Source organism: Lactuca saligna, chromosome 8, assembly GCF_052625555.1.
Source record: "Lactuca saligna cultivar CGN05327 chromosome 8, ASM5262555v1, whole genome shotgun sequence".
Taxonomy (NCBI): Eukaryota; Viridiplantae; Streptophyta; class Magnoliopsida; order Asterales; family Asteraceae; genus Lactuca; species Lactuca saligna.
The window spans coordinates 83,873,597-83,883,876 of record NC_136424.1 but is presented as its reverse complement, the minus strand read 5'-3'; positions in this window follow the sequence as shown (position 1 = coordinate 83,883,876).

Sequence of the window (10,280 nt, the reverse complement as noted above, 5' to 3'; positions counted from 1 at the left end):
TTGCGCCAAGGTGAAAGTCGAATGTCAGAAACCCTCGGGTCTGCTCCAGCAGCCTAAGATACCTGAATGGAAATGGGAGATGATTACCATGGACTTCATCACCAAGTTACCCAAATGTCCTAGTGGGTACGACACCATTTGGGTAATTATCGATCGTTTGACCAAATCCGCTCACTTCATCTCGATTAAAGAATCGTTTAAGATGGAGAGAATTGCACGGATCTATATCCAAGAGGTAGTTCGAATGCACGGTGTACCTACATCCATTATCTCTGACCGAGACACCAGGTTTACCTCCAGATTTTGGCAGTCTCTTCAAAAGTCTCTTGGAATTAAGCTTGACATGAGCACGGCTTATCACCCTCAGACCGATGGACAGGTGAGAGAACTATCCAAACCCTGGAAGACATGTTGAGGGCTTGTGTCATCGATTTCGGCAAGTCATGGGACACACATTTGCCTTTGATCGAGTTCTCGTACAACAACAATTATCACACCAGCATCAAGGCTGCTCCATTCGAGGCCCTCTACGGTCGTAAGTGCAGATCCCCTTTGTGCTGGGCCGAGGTAGGGGACACGTAGCTGGCTAAGAGTCGATTTCCCGACAGTGCTCTCACTGGTCCTGAAATGATCCGTGAAACCACCGAGAAAATCATCCAGATCCGAGAACGATTGAAAGCTTCACGAGATCGCCAAAAGAGTTACGCTGATAACCGTCGGAAACCTTTAGAATACCAGGTTGGAGACCGTGTCCTGTTGAAGGTCTCGCCCTGGAAAGGTACGGTACGCTTTGGAAAGCGTGGGAAACTTAACCCTAGGTACATTGGACCCTTCAAGATCCTCGCCAGGATCGGTCCAGTAGCCTATAAACTCCTTTTACCTCATGAACTTAGAAACATTCATCCTGTCTTCCACGTCTCTAATCTTAAGAAGTGTTTGTTCGGAGAAATCCTCGTGATCCCTCTTGATGAAATCAAGATCGATGAGAACCTGAACTTTGTGGAAGAACCAATCGAAATCATGGATCGAGAGATCAAACGCACGAAACAAAGTCACATCCCGATAGTCAAAGTTCGCTGGAATGCCAAGCGGGGACCAGAGTTCACTTGGGAGAGCGAAGACTCAATGAGACAGAAGTATCCGCATCTCTTCCCAAATCCATGATTTGTACCGTAACTTTGAATTTCGGGACGAAATTCCCTCTAACAGGGGGATGATGTGGCAACCCGAAACTTCAGGCCACGTAATTGATCTGTGTTCAGCACTAAAACTCGAGTTCATTATCTTTTATTACATCTTGTGGTTCCATTTGAGTGCTCTAGACTTAGTATAACCTGGATATAAGTCCTAAGAAGGGTTGGAAAGTGATGAAGTATCACGAAATCGGACCAAACACACCAAATAAGGTGTGTGCAGCCGCACACCCAACCGCACACACACTCAACCTCACACTCAAACCCTTATAAGGATGGATACCCCTTCATTCATTCAATTGGACGTTTCTCTCTCTCTCTACTTTCTCTCTCTAAAATCATCAACCAAGAACACTTGGAAAGCTTCCAAATTGTGATCTACTCCATCTTCAAGCTAAGTATAGTGGTAAACACTTGAACTCCAAGCTTAAAACTCATTATATTCATCATGTTCATCATCCCTTGAAGGTGTACGGCTGCACACCTTCATATGGGGCAGCATACCTACAAACCTCCGAAGTGTGAAGAGCAAACACTTCAAAAGTCACCAAATGGAATCAAATGAGGAGTGTACGGCCGCACACACCCTCTGAATGGCCGCACACTCTTGTGTGCTGCCTCACACACACTCCTGGCTGCACACCCCAGCCGCACACTCCTTTTCAAGGCCCTACACACACTTTAATGCCCACATTTGGCCCTAAACTTGCATAAATATTTAAGCCTGGATCCTAGGGTACTTATTCTTAGTAATTCCAAGCCCTAAGGGTGTTTTCCCATCATGTTTAGTCATGAAACACCTTAATTCTAACTCATCTATGTGTCGTCACATGAATGATAGGGGCCATAGGCGTTCAGGGCATCCGTCGACACTCGAACCCTACATTAAGCGGTGAGTTCATACCCCTATCCCTTTTTCACTGTTTCAGGGGGAACACAAGCAAAGTACAAGAGGTTTCTTGTACTCAAAACTTGTTTTCAAATGTGTGTTTCACATTTTATATGCTTTTAACACTGATTACTACCACTGATAACCGTTTGAACATACAGATCACGTAAACATATATTTGTGAAATGGGTTTTTAAACTGTTATGTTTTTCATATATTTCACAAATGCCTTTCCACATTTTATCAGTTAAAAGCATGACATTAGAACATTTGAACATAAAACCTGTACACTGTTTTGTCCTCGGTAACTCTCCACGGAAATACGCGAGTGGAGGACTATCATATTATTACTAGTAAATTTGTTAATCCTGTATGATTGGAGACACGTCCTCGGTGAACACTCCACAGAGATACGCGAGTGGAGGACTACACCCGTATCCAGAATCTCTGGGATTTAGAGAGCGTGACTTGAGTGTATAGATCTATACGGGGCTGACTACCCCACACCTGGCTGCTAGCTACAGCCGAACCGAAAGGTTCAAGGTGACGAGAGTCATAAGGTGATGTGGACTACTTATTGCCACATTTAGTCTATTGTATGGTTATGGAACTCGCAATTAGGATAACAGAGATTTACTCTATAGTAATAATGTATAACGTAATACATCTTTTACATTGATAACCAACAGTTAGGAAAGTATGGGACTTTCCTGGTGAAAACGTTTACATAACCAGAAAAGGGTAACAAACCGGATAACTTTACATCTTTCACAATTGGTAAAACACAATCAGTAAAGTATGGGACTTTACTGGGAATACATAGGTACCTAACCAGAACAGTATATCCAACCAGATAACCTCACTGTACATTTTCACAAGGGTAAACATGTTTTCAGTGTACAACTTTACTTTACATGTTAAGAAACAATAACCAACGTTTTAAGAAAATATGGGATTTTCTTGGTGTGCGTAACATTTCAGACACAAAAAGGAAACTCAAAACATTTTCATAAAACAAAAACCGCTTATGAACTCACCAGCATTATGCTGATTTTCAAACCGCTTGTGTTCTCAGGTCAGCATTAGAACAGGTATCCGAAGATCACTTTGTTCCAGGTTGGAGTGCGCAGAAGATCAATTCATTTTATTAATATATACTATGTATCACAACTGTATAACTTTACTTTTGTAACAACTGCAAAACTATTCAATATATAATGTATGGTTGTTCTACTTTACTTACTATGTGCATTGGATTTGATACTCAACATGGAGTCAACCCCGGAAATGTTTCCGCCTTTGGTTTTCGGGGTGTGACAAATGTGTAATCTATCACTTAGGGAAAACAAATCAAGTGGTAATACAACTGGGCCAAGTGGGTAATTTCTTTTAAAATATCTTAATAATCCTATGTAAATGTGTTTTAAGGCTCCAATTTTGGCATAAAATTGGAGTTTAGAGTATGAGTTTGATGGAAATCCCGACGTCAAAATCTCTTAAAATGTCGAAAAGGTCCGAAATGGTCAAAAATGCGAAGTTGGTCCGAAGTCGAGAGATGTTCCGAAGTCAAGTAGTAGGTTCCGAAGTGAATCTTCAAGTTCCGGAGTCCAGTAGCGAAATGCATGGATTTATTTTCTTAAGGCGGTTATCTCCTCCTTTATTTCTCTGTTGGCTGTTGTGGTGGGGTAGTTGGAGGTATCTAAAGAATCTATGAGGTTAATAGAAGAATTTCTAATGAATATTTTTATGTCGTGATCCTTACTAGGTCCTCCTCTAATCACATAGTGTATACAAGTTGTATATCACTAAGATCAAATAGACCTTTGAATAAGTGATCCTACTCTAAACTCACAACTAAACAAGGTACAAGATTTAAAGTGGAATCACAAATTTTAAGCCTATGAAATCTGAATTATATATAACTTTAACGTATACACTAGGCAATTATAGACCTACCCGTAACGGTCTTCTAGTTTTCACATAAATTATTTATAGTATAATAAAATACTCCTATAGTGTTTTAAATTTTATGTTTCGTTATAGAGTTTCTTGTTGCGTAGTGTTGGTAAGTTTTAGACTCATTGTTCACCATGATTATTCCAAATCACATGTTGGTCGTATCTCAAATAAATATAGTTGATCAGACTATATTTACCCCAGATATGATTACTAACCATAGTGTTCAACTTATCTAAATACTTTTTATATGGTACTTATTATGACCATTTTCCTAGTGTGTATGTATATACGTCTAATTTTATAAAAATACTTATAATATTCTAAAGTATACTTGTACGAAACGTTACATCAGACAGTTTTAGTCCCATTGTATTTATAGTTTGTATATCTTATGTGGTTTGACATACTTAGTTCACTATAAACAATGATCTAATACCAATCTATCACACCCCCAAACCAGGATGACGGAAACGTCCGGGGTGGGTGACTTTCGTGTATTGTATCATAACAATTGAATAACAGTAAAAAAAGGAAACACAACCATCATATATATATATATATATATATATATATATATATATGTATATATATATATATATATATATATATATATATATATGCACACACACACACTTGAAAAGTTACATCATTATAAGTATTACGTGTTTCAAAAGTCAAGTACAATATGTTGTCAAAATATTTTGATTCACACCTTAGCGCCCCATCCTCAAAAGTTGTCGATTACATGTTTTACTGATTTCCTGAGAATACAAATTATTTGAAAAAGTGTCAACAATTAAGTTGGTGAATTCATAAGAGTTTATATGAAAAAATAGTAAGCCTTTTTGTGAGGCTATGTCGTGTTTGTTTTCAGAAAATATGATATTTTCTAAAGAATGTAATGTAATCCGTTCACTTGTAAAATGATATTGTTTATCTCAGAAAATCCGATATTTTCCAATAAATTTAATGTAAGTCGTTCCCTTGTAAAATGATAGTGTTTATCCCAGAAAATCCGATATTTTCCAATAAATGTAATGTAAGCTGTAAAAGTTCCAAAACCAAAGTGTACCGGTGTTTTCCATATACTAAAGTTGTAATATGTAGTTTTATTTGTATATAAAACCATTTGAAGAAGTGTGTTTTCATGTAAAATAAACGTATTGTCGTTTCACTATGTTATTTTTTTATAACCGTACTTTTAAGATGCAACGCCTACCTTGTCGTTCTTTAGGCACCGAGATATTTATGACATGTGGCACCCATAACCTGCTGGTCTGGCCGTAGCTAATAACCAGGGTGTGGGATCATCAGCCCCGTATAGATCTATACACAAGTATCACGCTCTCACATCGGAGATTCCAGTTATAAATGAAGGACTTTCATGTATACCTCAGTTAGGTACGATAAAGATAATGTATCACAATTTCCATTCAACGAGTGTACGTGTTTTTGAAATGAAAACATTTGTAAATGACATCATCCCATATTTCCAGGATAACATCGAAAATGTCGTAAAACAACTATATATGCACATTATATAAATTTACCCTTTGCCCAACGGGTTACAAAGGAGTAAAGTTTTGTAAACTATATTTGTAAAGTTATGATGAAACGAATGTTTTGTCTTTGATATATATATATATATATATATATATATATATATATATATATATATATATATATATATATATATATATATATATATATATATATATATATATATATATATAATGTAATGTTTATCAATATGTTGTTCGTGAAATCACACACGATTGATAGTAAAACATTTTCATGTATTTAACGGTTTTCGTAAAATAGTATAGTAATGTATTAAAAATGTTTGCGGTATAACGAAAATATTATTGTATGTTACTTGTATCCCCCCCCCTCTCTAAAAACATATAAAAAGTCATAAAAATGTCGGGGGTATAAACTCACTTTATGGTTGTTTGCGGTTTGATGACGAGACGAGAACGATGTTCTTCGAGTCTAGAGTACGTGAAGGGTGTTGTATCCTAATGTTTTAAACACATAATAATGTGTGATTATATGAACTAAAAGTGTAGGTGTTGCAAAAGTTCTATATAATATAAAGATTACTTACCAAAAACTTATAATTAATTGAGGAATGCTTCCTAGGATCTTTGAACTTGAATAATGGAGGAAACGGGTTTTCGTTTTTGAGAGAAATGTGACTTTGAGTGTTTTAGAGAATATGGTGAACTTTGGTTTGCTGGAAATGGGTTTGTGAATGTCTCCACATGTGTGTGTCTATATATATATATATATATATATATATATATATATATATATATATATATATATATATATATATATATATATATATATATATATGAAGGAAAGGATAATGTGAGGCGTTGTTTACATTGAAATGTGTAATCTTACACTTAGGGAAAACAAATCAAGTGGCAACACAAGTGAGCCAAGTGGGTAATTTCTTTTAAAATATCTTTATAATATTATGTAAACGTGTTTTAAGGCTTCAATTTTGGCATAAAATAGGAGTTTAGAGGGCCTAAGTTATGAAAAATATGAGTTTGATGGAAATTCCGACGTCAAAATATCTTAAAATGACGAAAAGGTCCAAAATGAAAAAATTCAAAGTTGGTCCGAAGTCGAGAGATTTTCCGAAGTCAAGTAGTAGGTTCCGAAGTGAATCTTCAAGTTCCAGAGTCAAGTAGCGAAATTCCGAAGTTCGCCTTCATGTTCCGGAGTCGAACAACGATTTTGAAGTTATCCTTTAGGTTTCAGAATCAAACAGGTTCCGAAGTCATCAGGTTCCGAAATCATTCAGCCACTTGCAAAGTCAGACTTCTATTTCCGAAGTCATACATCAATTCTGAAACCAACCTTCAATTTCCGAAGTCAGACCTCTAGTTCCGAAGTGGGCTTGTTCTTTTGAGTTTTCTACTCCCATTTTGGGTTGTTTTCAACAATGGAGGGGATGAAATGATGTTGGTGTTTATGGGAAAAGTTGAAAGAGATTTGACAGATATTTGGGAGACATTTGGGAGAGATTTGAGAGAGAGAGAGAGAGAGAGAACGAGATTGTATTTGCAGTCTGTGTTATGGTTTTTTCCCATAGTGTTAACATTATGAACTTCACTACGTCTCGTTATGAATGCTACTCATCCCCGAAGGATAGGTATTTGAAATTTTCAAGTCATTACGTCACTCACCCTATTTAGGGTTTAGATTTTTTTTGAACATATGAAACTTCCGGGTGATGTTTTGTACTACAATAGTACGTTGTACATTAGGAAAAATTACGTAAACCCTAACCTACTAGTACTAGTTGAGTTGACCGGTTTGACTTGTTGACTTTGTTTGACCCTAAGTTGACGGTTGTCACAGATTATCATGGTTTTCATCACTAAGTTGCCACGGACAGCACTGGCAGCCGATGCGATATGCGTCATCTTGGATCGATTGAGTAAGAGCGCCAATTTCATTCTGATCCAGGAGAGTATTTCTGCTGAGAGGCTGACATATATCTATATCCGAGAGGTTGTGCCTCGGCACGGGGTGCCGGTCTCTGTGATTTTCGACAGAGATGTGCGGTTCACTTCCAAGTTCTGGAAGAAATTTGATGATGAGTTGGGTACTCGTCTACGCTTCAACATGACCTTCTACCCGCAGATAGATGGTCAGAGCGAGTGGACCATCCATACATTGGAGGATATGCTACGGGCGTGCGTTCTAGATTTTGGTGATAGTTGGGATACATACCTCCCGCTGGCTGAGTTCTCTTATAAAAATAGGTACCACACCAACATTGACTGGCCTCGCTTTGAGATTCTTTATGGGAGGAAGTGTAGGACCCCGATATGTTGGGGTGAGGTCGGTCAGCGAGTCATGGGGAGTACTGAGGTGGTACTCAAGACGACCGAGTTGATTCAGCTGGTCAGTAGTAGATTCTAGATGGCTCAGAGTCGGCAGAAGAGCTACGCCGATAGGCGCCGGTCGAACTTGGAGTTCCAGGTATGGGATATGGTCCTCCTGAAGGTGTCACCTTGTAAAGGTGTCATTCACTTCAGGAAACGGGGAAAGTTGGGCCCCAGGTATATTGGACCCTTTAGGATTATAGCCCGAGTAGGCGAGGTGGCATACCGACTAGTCCTCCCGGAGGAGATCAGACAGATCAACATTACTTTTCATGTCTCGCAACTGCAAAAGTTCTTAGTTGATGATTCCGCGGTGATTCCCATGGAGGACATTCAGGTGGACGACAGCCTGAACTACACAAAGAGGCCAGTAGCAATTATCAACAAGAAGACGAAGGAGAAAAGGAACAATAGGTTCGAGCTGGTGAAGGTGTGGTGGCAGCACCATAAGGGCTCAGAATGGACGTGGGAGCTAGATGACGAGACGATGGAGCATTACCCGGAGCTATTCCCAGCAGCAGCAGACTTCGACGATGAAGTCTAATTCAAGTGGGGGAGATTAATAATGCCCGATTTGCGAGGTATTCTCTTAATCAAATAATAATAATAATAATAATAATAATAATAATAATAATAATAATAATAATAATAATAATAATAACAATAACAACAACAACAACAACAACAACAACAACAACAATAATAATAATAATAATAATAATAATAATAATAATAATAATAATAATAATAATAATATGAGAATGGGTCGTACGCTAGGGGTACATAGTGTATGCACGACATGCCTTGGTGAGGCGCGAATCAGGGGAGCCCCTGCATACACTGGGCGTAAGCTGACCAGATGCAAACCATAAAATTTAGGGTTTTCACCTTATATAAACACCTTAAGTTCGTCCCAGCCTTCATTCTCTTAGCCTCCACTGTCCTTAAAGTATTAAACTCGAACCCTAAGCCTCTTGCATGCATTTTGAGCTAATCTTGAGCATTTTTGGTGGTATTTTGTGATTTTGAAGAAGATGTAGTTTGAAGATGGAGTAAAAACGTGAAGAGGGCTTGTAGATCCAGAAGTTTAGCATCATTTCTGACTCATATGAGGTATAAATCTTTAACATTCACCATTGCATGCTTAGATCTAGTTTTGGGGTGTTTTATGTTGCATTTTGGCTCCGTAGTTGAGGTTTCTTGAGTTTTAGAAGTTCTAGTCCATATGAGTTGTCCTTTTAGGCTCTTGGAAGTGTTTGGAGCCATAAAAATAGAGCCTTGATGGTTTAGCCTCAACCATGCAAGTGTTAGATGGCCACAAAGTGTGTTTATGGACTTAAATCATGTCTTAATCCCCATTCATGCATGCAAAAGCATAAATTTATAACTTTATGGTTTAGGATGTCTTTTAGGGCTTGGATCTATGTTCTAGACATTAGGACTTAACTGATTAAGTCACAATGAAGCTTCTAAGGTAGATGGCCATTACGCTGGGCGTACCCTTGGTATGTTGTGCGTACTGTGTCAACTTCCCATAACTAGTCAAGGCCAACGTACGCTGGGAATACGTGCTAAGTACACCGCACGTACATGTGCAGTGGGTCAAATGTGGTTTTAGGCCTTAGGAGTTTGGGCCTCAAGCCCACCTGTGGATTAAGTCCTCTAGGCCTAGGCCTAGGATTTATGGTATGGGGCCTTATTGGGCCTTAAAGCTTAGTTGGATGGACATTGACTTTTTTTTAATTTAAATGTTGGGTCTTTGATGGAAGAGGCCCAATAGGTCAAAGACTAGGGAACCTTTTCCTTATGTTATGAATCAGGGTTTGGGCCTCGGGGGCTGGCTTAGATCCAATGTCTAATTAGTAGATTTATTGTGCTATTAGGAGAGGAGTTTCGAGTTGCCTAAGGATTACGATTTGACATTCGCAGTTGAGGTAAGTCTCCCTTCGTGAATGATACGGGTCGAAGGCACCAAGGTCGTACCTTTATTTATTGTAGTGTATGATGGTTGTCTTTGTGATTTATGTGTGATATTATTAGGTAGTGGTAGGGGCGAAATAGACCTCGTATCAGGTTGAAATGAACTGGAGGGTAGGTCGGGCACCCATATATGCCTGGCAGGGTAAGTCGGGCACCCAGATATGCCTAACATGGTAGGTCGGGAATCCAGATATGTCTGACATGGTAGGTTGAGCACCTAGATATGCTCGGCAGGATAGGTCGTGCCCCCGGATATGCCTGACAACATGTTTATGGTATGGTGGGGGAAACTCGCTAAGGTCTGTGCTTAGTATTTTAGTTTGTGTTTTAGGTACTTCCAGCTCAAAGGGG